The following is a 20,325-nucleotide window of genomic DNA, read 5'->3' on the forward strand; positions in this document are numbered from 1 at the left end:
CACACATGATTGAGAACAGAGATGGAAACTAATATTTATCATCCTAATGAACACACTCCTACTGCAATCAAGATTCATTTTCAACAGTATCTGTGGGAGAAAGTGTTGGGGGAGTAAGAAAATAATTCTTTTTCCAATCTCCATCTCTCCTCCCCTTTCTTACAAATTGCAAAAGGTTGTATTGAATTTTTTGTACTGAAAATAAAACAGGCTTTAGGCAAAACAAGAGCCAGAGCTAAGGTCACAGATGGACTGAAAGAAAGACTTAGCTTCACTGGGACACCCCCTCTACAAATAGAAAAAACAATACTAAGCTTTTGTAAGTGTATTATTTTCATAGGGGACAGAGCAGGACATATTGCTTTTCATTCACTTTTAGACTTTCACTTGTTTTGTGAACTTTTATTGGCATTTTCTCAGCTTTGTAGGTTTTTGTCGGTCATTTGACCTGTGAATTATCTCAAATTCTAGAAGCTCTCCCTCCAAAACACACACACACACAAGAAAGCTCTATCGGAATGAAGTCCTTGAAATGTAAGCAAGAAAAAGTGGTATGAATAATGTGCGACATGCATCAAAAGTCTTGCAAATAACTTCAGACTATGAAAATACCTTTCAACAGTTAGAAGGAATGGTACATACTATGGTATTTTAATCAGAAGTTGTATCAAGCTTGTAACAATATAGGGAATCTAACGTTTCTCTTGTGCTATGACTTCCAAGGGGAGAATGTCACCCAAGTGTCTCTGGATCTCTGGGCTGTAGTAGGCAGAGGTACCTGTGTATAGTCTACTAAGAATAAACTACAGTTGGATATATAAAGCCATTTATTTCAGTTCATATGATTTCAAACATTTACTAATTCAAGAGGCATTGAAACAAAGCTAAAATTAGTAGTGAATGTCACTACTGACATCTGTTTTCAGATAAAGAAGTTAGAAGTAATGAATACAGTTTTAATAATAAGTTAACTTCTGATTAAATTTAAAATATTACCCCGGGAAAGAAGTACATAGAGAAATTTTAACCTCAAAACTTCCCTAATCAAAGGCATTCAACATGTGATTTGTAGGATACAAAAGAGCGTGAACTGGCATTTATTTACCATTATTTAAGTACATAAGTTTTCATTAAAAAAAAAAAAGTATTTTTTAATACTAGTAACCACTTGAATCTTTATTTCCTCTATGGTAATTCAATTCATTAAACATAATTTTGAGTGTCTGGACATAATTAACTTTTATGAATATAATCAATATTAATGATATAAAGTGTCAGGATTGTGGAATTCATTTATGGTTTCGAAAATCTGAATATTCAGAAAACATGGGACTGAATAAAAAGATCATTACTCATAATTCAATTACAACTAACTTCAAAACACTCTTACATTCAGTACAAGAACTCAAAATGACAGACTGAGGAAGCAATTTGATTGGCTAATGAAGATTCTGAGCTGTGTAATAATTGAATTGGATGGAATCACTAGCTAAAACAATACAGCAGACATTTTATAAACACAACTGTTCATAACTTCATGTATCTAGTTTCCATGGATTGAGACATACATATGTGAAGCCAATGATACATGCTGCTGTACCCATCAATACTGTATATGAAAACAGAGGTTAAACCAAAGATAGAAAACCTTGCCTAGAAGGGATATGAACAGTGGTACACAAAAGCTCAAAGGCAGATGGCACAGCATATTTTTTTTATGATGCAAGACTGCTCAGGATCATCTATGGATAATGAACCATGACAACTCTGAATTTGATGAAGCATAAGTCAATAGTGAAAGAAGGCAAAGGAATGCAAGAAATATTTGAACAGTCAGCAAATGCATACAGACTGTTTTTTGCTTATCCTTGCAATCTGAAATAGCAACACAGGAGCCATAAAAATATGCCTCCACTAATTTGACATATCCCTGAAGTCTGAAAAAGCCATTTTTAGAAAAAAATTAATTTTCTCTATCGAAAAGTATCTTGCACTAAAACATTTCACAAGCTATACAACATCCACAAGGATACCAAACATTTTTTGGTGTGTTTAAAATACCTTATATGATCGGCATCAATGCAGTTTTCTATTCACAGGGAAATCTTGAGTGACATATGTACCGGTCAGGTTCTAGATTCTTCACTGCTCAAGCTCCCTTTTCTTTTTCACTTTAAAAAGAGAAAGTGAGAGAGATTCCATTTAAACACTGTCTGGCACATCTCTACTTGCATTTGCTATTATCTCTTTGCCCACAATCAACTGCTGTTTAGAACACACATTAATTATTCTTGGTTTGTTCTATCCCCTTCAATTCTTGATTTTGAGAGGTTGAGAGGCAACAAAGGAGAATCAATCATAAGATCTACAAAAATGAACCTTGGATGAAGAAATTTTTTCCTTCTGTATGTTGTCACTCTTTATCATTGACACGTGGGGTTTTATTTATTTACTTTGTTAATGTGACCATATTTTTTGTTTTCTGCACTTTTTAAAACTGAGGCAAATGTGGTGAATTTGCCATTTTAGTGCTGTCACCCCAATGAGATACTTGTATGCCAGCTGATAAACACGTGAGAGAATGATTCCATAGTTTTAACTTCTTGATCATTCATTCATCTTGCTGCCTGTTTGAGATTAAAGGCCATAATACATAACCATAATTATGTGAATGTTTATCACTCTCACCACAACGCTTTGCTGATATGGACTTTAGAAAAGTCATGGAAACTTGTGGCAACTGAAGACAGGAAACCCAGGTATCCTTACTTTAGTCAGTATTGAGTAAACTCTTTACTGTAAAATGTGACGATAGAAGAATTCCCTCTGCAGAAACCACACTTTGTTTTGGGCCACAGCCACAGGTCTTACTCAGTTAATATAGCTAATGAATTCAGTTGATTACCGTGGGCGTTTTGGCTGGTAAAGATTATGGAGACTGATTTATAGTCTACTGAAATAAATCAAGAGACTCCAGTTGATTTTAATAGGCTTTGGATCAGTCTTTATAGAATTTGGCCCTCTAAGCAGACAGCTTTTCCAATCTGCTCTATAAACACAGTTCACCCAGTATGGAAAGTCTTCCTTTGGTCAGCTTTATCAACAACGAAAACAACGACAACAACATAATGTTATGTTGGAAGGAGTTAATGACTGAGAGCAAGCAGGTCTTTTGAGCGGTAGGCAATCATAGACCTCATTAAAGCTTATGGGCAGGTGAGCCACACTTAATTCATCCAAATGGAAGGAGCAGTTAAGCTCATTTATGGAATAGGATACATGAAAAACCAGAAGCCCCCACCCCTGGCACTTTGCCATGAGGGAAGACTGGAGCAAGAACTCAGGGAGAATTAGAGGGTTTTCCCTGGGACTGACTGTGAACACAAGGCCTGGGAGGTTGTTTGGTTGCAGCTGTGTTTTTCTGTGTGGGGTGTGGGTGACAAAGGCAGAAAAGAAGGCATGAGTGAGGGTGGAAAGGAGGCTTGGAAGTTATAAGCAAGAAAACTCCCTGCTGTTGCTTATTCCGGTTGGGGTCAGGAAAACAGGACTTTACTCATCATCAGTTTCTCCTCCTAATGAAACAACCAAGCAAGGCCTTGAATATTGGCTAACCCATTTGGACAAAGGTGCAGCAGTAACAAAGATAAGTTTAATTTTTTTCCACAGGCTTGGCTACTCCTAAATTTCCACCCACAGCTTACATCCTACCTCAGGTGGGGTAAATGAGTCACCTCCCCTAGTGATTTAGTAGAAACAGTTTCCCCCCAGATCAATATCTTCTGAAGATGGTAGGGTGTTTCATTCAAAATTTCTGTTACAGGTCCCTTGATACAAGTCCACATTAGGGTGTTGCAGCCAAAGAGCTAAATAGCCTTTCTGCATATTATTAACATTAGAGTTGTGACTATAGGCCCCTGTGTTAGTGCTGTACAAACGCATAATGAGAGATAGTCGCTGACCTGAAAATGTTACAAATCTAAATAGACAAGGCAGTCAAAGGACAGGAGAAATGATGTGTCCTACTCATTTTTCAGATGGAGAACTGAGGCACAGAAAAGTAAGTGACTTTTTCACATTATTGTGAAGTTCAGGCTTTTTCCATATTCTTAAGGTCTTGGAAACAATTATAGCAGATGACATTACATGCACTTTCTTAAAGATCATTAAAACCACAGTATTAAATTTAAAATTGCAGAGAAAAACAGGAGATTGTACTTAAGAGATATTGCTAAATACTTTCTAAATATTTTCAATAGCTTTAGATTATTTTCTTCAGCTCCTCGATTAGACACTTGAAAATATCCTCTTTTCTTCTGTGCCAGCAGGAATTTCAAAGGAACAGTTTAGTATTTAAAAAAAAAAAGGGATAAAATATATGCAAACATGGCTAATGAGACAAAATGCAGCAGGAAAACCAAGCAGATGTTTTTGGTATCCTACTACATTATGAAACACAGCAGCAATAGAAGATTTTAAATGCTTTGTTCTCATAATACTTCTCACTCTCAGTACTCAGTTATTTGCAGGATGCATATAGAACACCTGAATATAGTCCCTAAATTTCTATCCAATACTGCATCTAACAGCCCTTTGATGGGCTATGTAGCAAACTGGAAGTTGTTGCCCGATACCAATGGTTCTTTATGGAAAAAGTTCTGACAAACATTTGTATACATACAAATCACATTCAGAAATATTTTCCATTTGTATTTTGTATCCAAATTTTCAGATTCATTCATACCTGTTCAAGCTAGTGGCTTAGGCAGCCCATTTAAAAAAAAAATTGAACTAGCCTTTCTGCATTGAGGTCCTGGTCCTCAGACAGTTTCCCAACACAATTAGTGTCTTTTTTCAAGGGCAGGGGGAGAAAGAGAGAGAAATCATCATGAATGGGCAGGAAAAGGCTCTCTTATCTAGAAAGCTCTGATCATCTAGTACAGGATGGTACTAGCAGCACTGGAAGATGTAGGTAAAATCAAACATTACGTTTAAACTTTGTCTAGAAAAAAAATCAGTCCAAAAAAACCCCCAAAAACAACAACGTTGACTGGCGATTTCCATAGTTTGAAACAAAATGTTTGTTACCAGTTGATTACAGTAGACTTCATTATCCAGACCCAAGAAGTGCAGTTCAGTGCTTACTCCCTTTTAGAAGGGCACAGAGGTCAGTGCATTCCTTTGTTTTGCTTGCATATGAAGACTGCAGTGTTTATTTAAATCTGAAGATGTTTGAGAATTTTTTTAAGACCATTATGGTTTCAGTTGCATTGTAAAGACTAGAATAAATTGATGTGTGTTAGCCTGAGTAACTTCCCAACATCTCTAACACAGTCAATGTAGCTTGAGAGAGATATTTTACAAAAGTTGAATTTTTTCTGCAAGAGGAAAATATTCTCTGTAGACTTCCAAAAAAGAAGTCTGGTGAACCACATGATGAGCTCATGCTAACATGATGTAATGCTAGCCAAACGAACATGTCTGAATGCTTACAAAAATATGTTTATGTTACTGTAGTGTCCGGAGGAAAATTTGGTGCAACAGATTATTTGATATCTGCCAACTGGTGCCGAGATACTTAATGAGACATTCCTAGTTTGTTCAACACCTGAACTGGCTGAAAAAACAAGAATTCTATTTAGCCAAAAAAAATTCCACAAAAAGTTTCAGTTTTGATGAATCTACATTTTCCAACAAAAAATGTTTCATTGGGGGGAAAAAAAATCCAGACTGGTTTCATTCAACAGTTAGTGGCTGAACTTGTGTATCCGATATATTTCCTCCGCAGACACAAAAAAACGAACTCCTACGGGCCAAAGCCGGGGGGCTGGAACAACTTTTATCGTGGGAGTGCTAAGAGCCATTGAACCAAATTGTAAACCCTGTATATAATGGAAACCAATTCAAGCCACAGGGTGCATAGGCAACACCTATGCCCACAATGGCAACAACTCCATCAAATGAGCCAGCAAAGTTAGTTTATTTCTATGATGCCATAAGGGCATGGTGCCTTACAAACAATACAGAGCCCATAAACTGCAACCTTCTTGGAGCAGGTAAGACCCAAAAAAGCTAACAAAGGATGGGGATAAATACTGGGATGATAAGAGACTGGGAAGACAAGGGCTACAGTAATGATTATGCAGCTACTGAAGTTAGTAAATGAATGCATCTTGAGGGTTACAAAGCTTTGAGGGTTTTATGTGGCTTTTTATTTCTAAAATATACACACAAGGGAAAAATTGGGTCTCACCAAAGACTGGAGCAAAGCAAGGAGCTTATGATTCGACCCAATATTTATACCTCCTTTAAACTTTTCAATCCTTTCTCAAATCAGATTTTAATCCTATACAATGTGTTGCATTGTTCCTTTTTTTAGTTCAAGATGTTAGAGCCATAAAAATGCCGAATAATTTCAGGAAGCATCATTAATCTACAAGTAAAATTCAAATACTATTATAATTCTAAAAGATACTAAGTTATTTCAACTTTTATCTGATTGCCTACTGTACTTCTATCTCCTGCATCATAATAGCATTTATTTTAGTCTGAGGCAGGTTAAAACTTATCTCTGTTCAGCAATGGGGACAAGAATCTCTAAGAAGTCTGGCATCTGTTCCTATACGGTAAGATCGTTCAGTCAGCCTTGACCTAAATGCACTAGGTGACACATGCAGCTATTTCGATGATCACATTATGTTGTGTTATGATTCAGTTACACTACAATTTTTAAGCTACTCCACACTAAATTGGGGAAAATATAAAAAGTTTATTACATGATTCTCCTGTCTAAATGAAAATCACAATACATATAAATAATAAGGGCTTGGATAGTATATAACAGATCCTCCTTGCCCTTCTATTTGATGCTTTGGACAACTGCCCAGGTTTCAGCAAAATCCGGCTTATGTCACTGTACGCTTTTTTCAGAGCTTTCGTACACAGCTTGTACAATAATAGCTAGGATATTAACGAACATTTAGATGCTACAAAACTTGATATACACTCTATAGCCAAAAGCTGTCTCCACATTTTTTTATTTTTTTTTTTGCAATTAATTCTATTAACAATGTTAATGGGATGTTGTGTAGCGGTAATAGAGACCATCTTCACAATGGACCCCACAAATAATGCAGTGGGGAAACATTTGTCAGTATTGTCATTTCTGCCCTAGAACTGCACAGTTGGAAATTATATTCTCTCGATGTAAAAATGATCAATGGAAGATTTCTGGTATAGTTTTTGTATTCCATAGACTAAGTGTTTTGCAATAATTTGTATTGAAACAAAGGGCCAAGTCTGTATTTTTATAGAATTTGAAAGCTTAGTAGAGTACTGTACGTATGAAAGATCCTATCCAGCGTGGCAAGGCTTGAGCGTAGACTACATTTTATATCTGAACAAAGGCAGATATGTAAATTGATGCCTGATCAATCAAGGGATTGGGCAAGGCTGTGCAAGCATGGGGAGAAGAATGCATTTTGCACCAATCATGAACTGAAAATAGGGGAGAAACATACACATTCACTTGTGCCAAATTACTTTTATGGCTTTAAGTTGAGGATGCTTCGGAGAATTCCTTTCCATTACTTGGCAAAAATTATTGCAGGATACCAGAGTGCCAATACCAGGAGTACTGAGTCCCCTTGCCAAAACAGAAGATCAGAAAGAACTGCATAAACACATATAACCCTATTCTGGAGATGAAATAACTCTGGACCAGCCAAGTAACAACCATCTTGGAATTACATTCTGCAGGATATTTTCACCAACCCACGCTCTTTTCCTGCAACTAAGGATGTATTCCGATAAGGGATGAGAGACCATAAATAATCTTTTTTACATACAGATGTTGCATCTGCTTATATAGAGACAACTTTAGCACAGATTCTGCCAGCTTGGTGGCGTGACTAACTCTTAGTAAAGCCAGTGCTGCACATGAAGGGCTGCCATGCAATAGGGCTGATCCTGTTCTCCTTGGCAGCCGCTAAAAGTATGTGTTATTCATATAAATTGTATTAGGTATAGTTTATAAGAACGTCTATAAGAATCATGACCTGAAAGTTCTCTTGCCAACATCTGTGTGTTACCACCTTTCAACATTACCCAGCTGATCCTCATATGTTGTTCTAGGCCATTTGTCTTTTCTGTGACTGATGTTCTCTGCTCAATAGAAAACTTGTACAATACCTTGTGTGTTAAGGCCATGGAAGCCATCCTTGTTTCCAAGAAAATATTTGCCTGCTTCTTAACTTCCAGTATATCTACCAGGACAACATGTAAATGAGTCTTTGTGCAAAATTCTTAACTCACTTGCATGTTATTAATTTAACTGATTACTTTTCACGATGTGTGTGGCCCTCTTTCTCTATTTCCTTCTCAAGATTCATAGGACAATAAAAGTGTATATAGTTTTTTAGAAAAGTGTCAGTGTTGTGAAAGTGAGATTATAAAATTCTATCAGCATGAGTCCCCCAATTATATATCTTTTCAATATTGTCACATAGATTATAACACTTCTAGAAAATCTGCTAGTGCTCCTTCTGCATTCACCATCAAATTCTGAAGAGGCCTGTTGGCCATAACAGACACACACACAAACTATATGTCAGCAAGTAACCAGAATCAGATGGAATCCCCGAATTTGGATCTCTCCTACTCCTTAGGATATTTTTAGTTTTAAACTATAATTCAAGTTATTAACTTTGATTTTCTTCTATTGCTAGCTTAGAATACACAGAGAGCTTCTTGCTTAGATGTCCCATAAGCTTTATCCCCATGCACAAATGCTGGAATACACAGTAATAAATAAATCTGTAGATCACTACACAATAAGCACATGAATTTTAAACCATTTCTTTATAATGCAGCAGGTCCTGTCCGTAAGTCTACATTCTGACCTCCCTCGCCAACCCAATTCCATACCGATCAACTCATTTACTTGCTGCTAAAGCACAATACCTCAAGCTTAAACTATGAGCGTGACCTTCAATTTATGAAAGACTTCAAAAAAACATGATCAATCTGCTGGTATAAGACCCCTGTGCTGATGGGGGAAAAAAACCTTGCTTATTTTTAATGCTACAAGGGAAAAAAACCTGCACACACAAAACTAACAAGCTGTCAGAGAAAGGGCAATTTTTTTGAGGTTCTCTCTTCCTGATTCATGCAAGTGTTCATTTAGAAAATATTAAAGTCAACTGATGTGATCAGCTGACAGCCTATAACCCCAACATAAGAGTTTAGTGCTCTTTACTGATGTCCAACTAATACAGAATATCACTCTGTATCTAAAGACCTGTGTGACTTTTTTAAGCTGATAAAACAATACTTTTTTCCAGAGCTTCGACTATTGATCTTGCAAGTTACCAAGGTATCACACTGAGCACTATAAACTGTACCCTCTGTTGGACAGAATTTAAGACAACAACTCATTAACTAGTAAGGATTGAGAGGATGTGTCTCTCTCCCCTCCTACCCCGTCAGCCATGGTGAACTGAAATAAACATTATTTGCACACACCCCTTTCATTTTTAAATGGTTGTTTCTTAGCAACAGCATTTAGAGGAGAGGTTGCTGTTTGCTCCAACAAATGCCTATGATAATTTTTAAAAAAAACACCTCTAGTCATCACAACTCAAAATCATACAATAAAAAAAAATAAATCCCAAAGGCTATGAACTTATCACGTGCATCCAGGCAGAGCTTTCTCACAGCTAAGGATCAGATAAAGATTTTAATTAGCTCCCTTGAAAATTAGTGTTCGCACTAAAAGGAAAAAAAAAAGTTCACTACCACTTCGTTTTCACATAGTGTAGTCATTTATTGTTGTATTATAGCTTAGTTGCAACCAGTAGACTATTTACTATAATGTGAATCGTTTCCTTTTAAACTAGATTTATGAGATTCTGTTGCCTAAAAGACAACAATTCAGCTAGCTCAATATAGTTTTTACGTTTTCCTTTGTTTTCTTATTATTTTGGGTGGTGGGGGGAACGAGGTGATGGAAAAGACCTGCCTGTGTAGGGGAACATCAAAGATCACTTCCCCAAGAGCAAAACTGTCTTCCACCATATCTTTTGGGAGTTAACTCTTAAGATATTTGAAATGAATTTGTGCAAATACAACAAAATACACTGTAGGGTACAATCCTGCCTTGGCAGAGGGAAGACTACACAACCTACTGAGTCTTTTCTATTAATACCTTCTATTAATATATATTAGATATACAGTATACCCACACAACATCCATTTTATCAAACCAGAACATCCAATATAACGATGGAAATACCATTTTCAGTTACTTTTATTTACCCTGGAAGCCATGGCTCTCTTATACCATGAAAGAATTCTTGTACAACACTTGATGGGGAAGGAAAATAGCACATGTCGCCTCTGAGTGGGTGGCAATGGCATGCAATTTTATACATCTAATTATACACTTCATCTTAACTCGACATTTTGAAAGATGAAATGATCTAATTGCAGATTAATGCTTTTATTTTTCCAAGGCCTCAAAATGAAATGTGCAGAAAATAACCAGATACAAATGCTCGATAGTTCATGAGTAGCATGAGTAAGTTCTTACTTATTACATGTCCCTAACTGACTAGCAAAGCAGCAGGATACAGCACCACCTGGATACATTATCTCCTCACAGATACATCACTCACAAAAAAAATCCTGCCTCACAGTAAAAAAGGAGAGGTTACTTACCTTACGGTAACTTGAGTTTTTAGAATTTTTTTTTTGTCCTTACAGATTCTCCACCACAGGATGAGCATGCACCAGTGTGTTCTCAACCAGAGAACACACCTGTGCAGAGCAGCACCTCATGACTCCAAAGTAGAGCATATAAGTAGGCGTGGACCTGCCATCACTCAGTTCCGTCTCAAAAGTGAAGCAGAGCCTCCACACCCAAGGGGAAGGAGGGCAGGAGGTGGAGAATCCGTAGGGACAAAACACCTCAAAGAACTCAAGTCACTTCTTCTTCAAGTAAATGTCCCTATGGGTGCTCCACCATAGGAGATTTTCAAGCAGTAACTCAATGAGGAGTGGGTGCTAAGGAGGGAAGTCCAAGATGGTTCAGAGGACTGTTGCTAAAGTTATCCCTGGTAACAGGTAAGATGCTTGGCAAAAGGTATGAATGGAAGACCAAATTGCAGTCCTATAAACTTCTCTTATGGGAATGTACTTGAGTCGAGCCATAGATGTGTACTGAGCTCTAGAGGAATGTGCTGTCACTCTATGAGGGGCTTCCATCCCAGTGGATTCATAGCAGATTAAGATGCAACCCAAAACCCACTTTGACAGTCTTTGAATGGAAATAGGTTGACACTTCATCCTCTCTGCAAATGATACAAAGCTGTTATAGTGGCCAAACGTACCCTCACTCAGCTCATTGATCGACCTTGCATTTTTAAATCCAAGAGGTTGTCCAGGATTTTGGAGAGTGGAACATCTGAGGTTTGGGAAGAGTGACAGGAACATCAGGAGTGGAAGTGTTTCCACTTTTGAAGGTAAATTTTGCATGGTCTAGGTTTTCTGCTAGATAGGAGAACTGACTGGACCTCATCAAAAGAGATGAGTTCCATGTCTGTGAATCATCTAAGAATCATGTTCTCAGGTTCAAGGAGAAGTGGTTGGGATGGAACTGGGCCCCCCGAGTTCTGTGACAAGAGATCCTTCCTGAGAGATATTCAAAGAGGCATTGCACAGAGAGGTGAAGGAAGTTCACGTACAACATTTGTCTTGGCTAGGATGGTGTTATGAAGATAACCTTTGCTCTTCCCTGGTATGGTATGAGTAAGTTCTTGAGGATTAGAGGTAGAGGTCTGTAAACATACAGTAGGGTAAGGGGCCACAGTGTCATGAGGACATATCCCTATGAATAAATTAGTGTTCGCACTAAAAGGAAAAAAAAAGTTCACTACCTATAAATTAGTGTTCGCTATGAGTTGTAGCTGTATCCTCCCTGGGAACAGAAAAGATGGCATTTTGCATTGTTCAGGGTGACAAACGAGGTCTGCTCCTGAGGAGCCTCATGTCTGGCAGATGCTGTGGAAGACAGAATCACTGAGCTCACATTTGTGGTCCTGAAGCAAGCGTCTGCTCAGGGAGTCTGCCATTGTATTCTGGAGGCCTGAAAGATATATTGTTGAGATTTCTATCTGATGGAAAATGCACCAGTTACACAATTCATCCACAAGGACTCGGATCCTGCTCTTCCCTGTTAGTTGATACAATACATTGCTGCTCTGTTGTCAAGCATTACCCTGATGGTGTGAAGGAAGTGTTGGCAAGCACAACAAACTGTGTTCAGCTCCAGAATGTTCATCTGCAGCATTACCTCTTGTATGGACCACTTGCCCTGGGCTTAGAGGTGAGCCTCTCACATCCCAGAAGAGAAGCATCTGTTGTGAGGATCCTTGAGGGTGGGGGATGTGAAAATGTGGTTCCCATGCAGACCTTCATTGGGTCTTTCCACCACCTGAGAGAGTCCAGAACTTTCTGAGGTTCTGCATTGCATTTGGAGAGACTGTCTGTTTGGGGTGTACATCAACCTTAGCCACATTGAAGGCACTTGAGGTGCAGTCTTGCATGAAAGGTGATGAACATGGAGACTGACACATGCCTACGAGTTTTAGGCAGGTGCTTGCCATTGTTTGCGGACTATGTTGTATTGTCGAGACTAGACTGGACAGAGTGGCGAATGTAGACTTCTTTTGATTGATGCAAAAGCCCAGAGACTGAAATAGGGCTAGAGTCCTGGAGGTTGCTCACTGAGTGGACCTGTAGAGCTGATTGACCCTTGGGGAGCCAGTCATCCAGGTAAGGGAATATTGCTGTGCTCCTCTGACATAGATGGGCCACCACTGTTGTGAGAAGTTTGTAAATACTGTGTGGGCTGTGAAGTGCCCGAAGGAAAGGGCTCAGTATTGGAAGCTTTCTGAGCCTTAGTTGATGAAGATACGTTTTCCTGCTGCTCCTGGGTGTCTCCTGATGCCGAAGACATAGGCCTGAGGGTGATTGTGCAGTACCTAATGGCAATCCTGTGGTACTGAAGGTTGGTCAGTCATTGCCAGTGAATGATACCCCAATACCCACTGGTACTGTCTCTCTTGTTGAAACCCTATACAATTGTTTACTGAGGTGAACCCAGGGATTGTGATAACCCCTGGCTCTAGGACATCAGATAGGGCCTAAAGGAGCTTCTTTAGAATACTGGCTCAGAAGGGTGTGGTGGGAAGGTATTACCATGTGTGAATACAGGAGTATATACAAAAAAGCAATAGGTCACTGCTAGTGCCAGATGATGTATGGATTTTAATAAAAATTAATTTAATTAAAAATATTTGCTGGTTTTTGACCACCTAACAGAGTGGTCAACTTTAAAAAAAAAAACAAACTGATAAAAATTCTTAATTAAAATTTTACCTCTTTTTTTTCCCCCTTAGCCAGCTCTAGTCACTACCCCTGTCCCTTGGGAGGGATCCATTTTTGGCTCTCCAACTCTATCTTTACACACAATCCCTAACTTTGCCACTCTATCTAAGCTTAAACTACTGTCACCGACTCCCAGACGACCTCTCCCTCTCCACCTAGTCTCTCATCTCTAGCCTCAACCACTAATTCAATGTCAAACTAAAAAATATACTCATCTCTCTCAAGTCCTGTACCCATCACTACCAAGGGCAATTTCACCTTCTCCCATCTCTCAGCCTCACAATTATATTGCCATTTTTGATGCCTCACAGAGAAACTACCAGAAAATCCTGCTTCCCCACCCTTTCTACAGCTGCTCCAACTCTATCTTTTCATCTCTATTCCAGCTGCCAAAAGTCTTGTGCAGCTCTTGATCAGTTCATACTTTGATTACTACAATTTCCCTCTGACTGCCCTGACATTCCCCATACTCCATGCAACCCAACCAAAAAGCAGCTATGAAAGCTCCTTATTTTGCTTTACTCTGTCCATCGGGGAATTACTCTGGAGAAGCAGGTAAAATGTGACTAACAGTGTGGAATTTAAATGCATTGTTGATATGGGGATCACAAGGACTGCACCTAAATAGCAGCCCATATTGGCAAAGGCACAATTTTCGACATTGCAGCATGTGTAAGAGAAAGGGAAAACATGAAGAAAAGAATAAATATTAAATGTCTGATTTGCCTAAATTTCTAATATTTCTTTGAGCCCATTAAAGAATAGTCTAAGAATATTCCAGTGTTACCAAGAAATTATTGGTGGCAAAGCTTGATTTTCTGTATAGATATTGCAGAGTATTCATAGACACAGAAGGATGAGTCACTGCAATGCTGACAGTCTATACTGAAGCTGAAACAAATTGGAGCTGTAATTTACAGTACAATAGCATTCATGGCAGTGGCACATGCAGTCCAGGCTTTTTAAATATTCTGTGAATAATAGCTTAGAAAGACAACGGACAATGAACAAGGACTGGATGATGAATCATCAGGTAGTTTAAGTAAAATTTTGCCTGATTAAATGCTTTGTTTTTAAGCCACCTGCACTGTGCTGTCTGATGTACCAGGACAGATCAAATTGTTCTCAGTCTTTCTAAAAACCAGACAAGCTTACAAATGATAAGTTTTATTATATTATGAAATTGATGCCAAACCAAAGTGCTGTGTATTGTGTGATTCCAATTATCTATCTTCTGGCCAGGGATTTAATATCAGCTATTGTTAAACATGCAACTAATCCAGATTTATCAAGCTTCTAATGTCTTTGGGTCACATGGATGTAATTCTATTTTTTCTCTTCCTGTCTTCAGAATGCATTTTTCTGCATCTTTGTTGTTTTCTCTGCCTACTGGTAACCAAAGACATTGGGCCCAATTTTGAACTCACTCTGGTTTTAACCAGTGTAACTCAATTGGCTTCTATAGGAGTTACCCCTAATTTACATCAATGTATGATCAGTATGAGGTCCTGTCTAGACTAGGGGCCAGATTTATAAAGGTAGTTAGACTCCTACTGTGATTAACAAATGCTCCTAAGCGAGTTAAGCCCCTTTGATAGTCAATGGGAGTTAGGAACCTAATGGGATTTATAGAATCTTCTAAGCAGGTTAGAGGTCTAGCTCCCATTTACTTTCAATTCAGGGAGTTTAACTCATCTAGGCAGCTGGTGGAATTTACAAATGCACCTATCTGCATGTTTAGGCATCTAAAAACCTTTAAATCTGGGCCTAGGTTAACTAGCACAGGCTCTTCTCCCATGATTTAGTTACCAGAGCATAATGTTCAAAGGAGCACAACAAACCTTAAACTGGAGGATACCTGACTTGCAGGAAGTGGCTCTACAAGGTGTGCTAAAGGAAATAAAACTCTAATGTGGCTGTGTGTGAAGGAGATAACCTAACCCCAGTCTCCACCTCTAATTTCTGAGATTGCGTGATTCTCCACCATCCAGCCCAATCAGAAGGTTACGTTTTTCTCATTTTGATGTTTCTTTTACATGCCATATTTAATATTTTCACACAAAGCCAACATTTTAAATAAAGATTTCCAGTTTTGAGAGAGTATTTTAGCAGTCATTATTACTCAATTTAATTACTAATGCTAATCTGATCATACAGCTTGCTAATAACCTGGTTGGCAGATACAATCAATAAGTCAGATGTCTAAATACTATTTATGCATACAATTAATTGTGCTTGCAATTTAACACCACAGTTTATTATGTACACAAAAATGTACCTGCAAAATAGGAAAGGCCTTGTTGAGGGTCATTTATAAAGTTGGTTATCTTCACCCATTTCTTGTGTGTGTGAAAGACAATATAGAACAAATTTAAGTGTATGGTCCTCATTCAGAGAGCACTCAGTTGTTCAACAAGCCGTAGCAGCTGCTGGCTTCCTTGTAGCCAAGTTCCACAATGCTCCTTTTAGGAAATGACTTACGGTGGTGTTTAGAAAAGAAAACTTGCTAATAAAATGGCTTTCTGCAGATGGGCAATTCAGAGTTTTTCCAATCACAGATGTACATCCAGAACACCTATTTGGTCCTGTTGGAAAACTATATCAAAATGAATATACTAATGCATTTTACTGAACAAGGCTTTATGTATAGCAAGATGGATTCATGGTAACTCCAAAGAGCATCCGATTCCTTGTTTAATCTATTCAAAATAAGAAAAGTTGTTTGATCATTCTTTAAGGTGTCATGGTGTTTGTATGTCCAAGTGTTATAATGAATGTTTTTTCCCTTAGAATTCTTATTTATTCCTATTGCAGCAGCACCCAGATATCCCAATCAAGATTAGTAATGCACTGTGCTGGTTGTGAAAATATAAGATTATATTTATCTAATTACAATATTGTTGTTAAGGTGAAAGCACGATATAGCAAGTACGTTTAATAAACTGTCATGGGTAACAAGAACTATAATTTGTACTGAAAATTAGACTCACATCTATGATAGCTCATATTGACCAGTGACAGATCAGGCACAAGATCTTACAGAAACTGAAAATTTGTTTCCCTTAAGATTATTATTATTCATCAATATGCTTATTACGATAGAGCCTCAGGGCCAAACACGGGTGCTAGACACTGTACAAACCTGTAGTTAATATATTACAACTGATACTTTATTAAGAAAAAAATGTTTTAAAAAGTCAAAATCTAATTGATATCTGGCAAAAAGTTATTTACAGCAATGCACTGATTTATTTAATTGAAGATTTGGGAAATTTTAAAAAAAAAGACATTTCCAATGTTACTAAAAATAACAAAACTTGTTGAGGTCCTTTAAGAAACTACTTATTTCTTGAGTGGCACTACTCGTCCTTACTTAATTTTTTTAAACATTTTAACTAACAGGGTTGTCAGCCAGAAATAGTCATGTGAAGGCTACAATTACAATTTTGACAGTTTAACAGAATAATTTAAATATTTTAATTAACGTTTAAGTTCGTATTTTGTACTCTAAAACACCAGTACTGAACCAAAGCAAGTATTTTTTTAATTAAATACCTTTTAGCTATTAAGAATAGTTACAAGGAACATTAAACACTAAAAAATCAAGACTGTATTTAGAGCTATAGATCAAATGATGTATCTGAACAATCTCTCTCAAAACAGATTTTAAATACATTCATTCTAGCATTATAAATGTAAGAACATTCTAGAAGAAATATCCTTTTTTTGTTTTATTCCTGTTTCAGATAGTCTCTTGTGGAGTTCAGATGTCAAGTATGAAGATCATATAAATGCTTTATGCTTTGTAAAATCAAAAATGATTAATTACAGCCTACATTAGTATTCAAGAAGAAACTCAGAAGTAAGACCCTATAAGGCCTCTGGACAGCAATTCATTTCAGGTGACATACTGGAATGATTTTATAGAATGTGATTAAATAAACAGATCAGCTCCCACAACTACCATCATTCGAGCACAGAAAAATAGAGCAGTAACGTTTTAACCCATTCGCAGTGCTCTATTACGCTAGAGCATATTGTTAGCTCCATGAAATCTGGGAAGATCGATCCCTTCTTCATGTAGATTTGCATATGAGATATATGGGAAATGTATATTTAACTCACCCATATAGGTATTAATCAACAAGGTCACTCAGGGTGTCCACCTGGAGTGGATAAAGGAGGAGACAAGCCAGAGTGGGGTTAGAGCTGGGGAGTGGCTACTTCATAGTGCATGCTACCTTGAAAAGAAAGCGGAAAGTCTGTATTAAATTGTAGTGGACTGGATATTGGTTGGACAGCCATCGTACCTACAGAAGGGACAGCAACAGAAGCATCTGACCACATGTAAAATTGGTCCCTTTCCAATAAACACAGCCATGACTAGAGACTACCGTGAGCATTCACTTTCAGTGCCAAACTCAGTATTACACAAGATAATGGTCAGTAATTACAAATGTTGTAGCTACGTTGGCCCCAGGATGTTAGAGAGACAAGGTGACTGAGGTAATAGCTTGTATTGAATCAACTTCTGTTGGTAGGAGAGAAAAGCTTTCAAGCCACACAGAGCTGGTCTTCAAGTCTGGAAAAGGTACTCCGAGTGTCACAGCTAAATACAAGGTGGAACATATGGTTTAGCATAAATGGTTAACACATATTCCAAGGGACCATTCAAAGTAGAGTGGCCGGTTAACACCTCTAGAGTCATAAGACAAAAAGAGAGGGTTAGTGGGTTATAGATTGTTGTAATAAGCCATAAATCCAGTGTCTCTGTTCAGTCCATGATTTTTAGTATCTAGCAGAATTATGAATTTAAGCTCCCAGGCTTGTCCTTTGAAAGTGTTATGCAGGTTTCCTTTGAGGATGAGGACCGATAGGTCAGCTATAGAATGATTGGTTTGTGAAAAGTGTTCACCCACAGATAAGATGCTTTTCTCTTTTATCAATCATTTCCCTGTGTGAGTTCATTCGAGAGCATAGTGATTGTCTGGTTTCACCCACATAGTTGTTATGGGGGCATTCAGTGCACTCGATGAGGTACACCACATGTTGTGACAGGCATGCAGAGGACCCATGGATCTTGAAAGGTGTGGTGTGTTGATCATTGTAGCAGTGGATATATGTCTGCAGGATTTTCATCTGTTGTTCCGGCAGGGTCTGGTGCCACTTTGAGTTGGTGTGTTCTGGTGTATGGGAGCTTGCTTCTGATGGTGAGCTTGGAGAGGTTAGGGGGTTATTTGAAGGCCAGAAGAGAGGGTTCATGAAAGATTTTTTTCCAGGATGAGATCCCCTGGATCAGACCATGCTGGGCTTCTGCCCTGTTCCTGCTGCTTCCATCTCCTCCCTCTCCACCCTTTCCCCTTCCCACTCTGTCTTTTTAACAGCACTGCATCAGACTCTTCTGTCATCCACCATGCACCTACTCCTCCCCATCAGCCTTCATCTCCTATTTCAACTCCTATCTCTCTCTTTCTCATCCTGTCCTCACAATCGTCCGTGCTGATGACCCATCCAACTACTTGGCTGCACATTTTTCATTTGACCTGCAGCCCTAGTTCAACTCTCCCATTCATCAAAAGCACCACTCACTTGACTTGGTCTTCATCAAGTACTGCTCTCCCTTTAATCTCTGTTGTTGAGTTCTCTCTCTCCCATCTCTCACTCCCATCATCATTTGGTCTCTTTCAGCATTACCTATGCTGAAAGGCCCTCCCGCACCCACGCCTTGTTACTTAGCTGTTCTGGGACTTCCAGTCCATCCAGCGTTGGTGGCTTCTCATCTGTTCTCAGCCTTCTCCTCCCTGCCCTGTGTTCCCTCTTTCCCATTGATATGGTTGTCCATTCTCTCCCACCCTTAACTTTTTTACCCCCTGTCCTATATCAAGGTCCACCCTGTCAACCACCACCCAGACTCATCCTTTACACCCATTTCCCCCACTCATGCTCTCACACTGGAGAGTGTCTCTGGTGGAAATCCCTTGACCAAGCCAACTTCCTCTATTACAAATTCATTCTCTCCTCTTTAAGTTCTGCCACGTTCCTTGCTAAAGAACTCTTTCTCCACCTTAACTGAATTCTATGCCCACAATCCTGTTCACCACCTTTGACTCACTCCTCAAATCTTCCTCTCCTCCTGCTTCCACTTCTTTCTCTCCACAGAGAATCTCACCAATTTCTTCCCATCTCTTCCTCCCCACAATATTATCATGCATTAATCTCTTCCATATATATTAACAAAACCAAACACACACACACACACATCCTTGATCCCACTTGCCTCTCCAGCTACTACCCATTTCCCTTCCATCGCTAAATCCACTGAGCACAGTCTACAGTCCCCTTCTTTAGTGCATCAGATAAAAGCTGCTTGTATTCATTTTCAAGGCCCATCCCCTCCCTCCCATTTCTCATTTGCTATCTTTAGGCTGACTCTTGCCTCAGATCAGACCATGATGATAGCTCCATCACTCACTTGATAAATGTTCAGATAAGCACCTGTGTGCTTTCTTCCATGCTGCCCCTCATGCTTTGGAAGAGCTCCCCATAAACATTTACAAAACTCACTCATTATCCCCCAAATACCTCCTCAAAATTATGCTTAAAAAAAATATTGACCACAGTTAAACTGCTGGCATGCTGAGTGCACTGCCTATCCTGCTGACCAATATTGTCTCATTGCTCCCTTGTACTCCCCCATTTGCCTCTATCCATCTGTTGTCTCTTTTCTTATGATTAGGCTATAAAGTCTCTGGAATAGGGACTATCTTTTGTTCAGTATTGGTACAGTGCATAGCACAATGGAGTCCTGCTCCATAACTAGAGCTCCTGGGTGCTATGATAATGCAAATAAAATGATGCTAATGTCTTTAGACTGAAAATGTT

General features: G+C 38.6%; 1 protein-coding gene across 6 annotated transcripts in view; it reads right to left on the reverse strand.

The window, feature by feature from the left end:
* The window catches only part of SYT1 (synaptotagmin 1), a 519,707-nt gene that overhangs the window by 409,252 nt on the left and 90,130 nt on the right, over positions 1 to 20,325 (reverse strand). For all 6 annotated transcript variants that reach the window (XM_075124345.1, XM_075124344.1, XM_075124343.1 and 3 more), the window contains one exon: positions 2,062 to 2,171. The gene's annotated coding sequence lies outside the window, so the exon portion shown is untranslated. The remainder of the gene's footprint in view (positions 1 to 2,061; positions 2,172 to 20,325) is intronic.

Source organism: Caretta caretta, chromosome 1, assembly GCF_965140235.1.
Source record: "Caretta caretta isolate rCarCar2 chromosome 1, rCarCar1.hap1, whole genome shotgun sequence".
Classification (NCBI taxonomy): Eukaryota; Metazoa; Chordata; order Testudines; family Cheloniidae; genus Caretta; species Caretta caretta.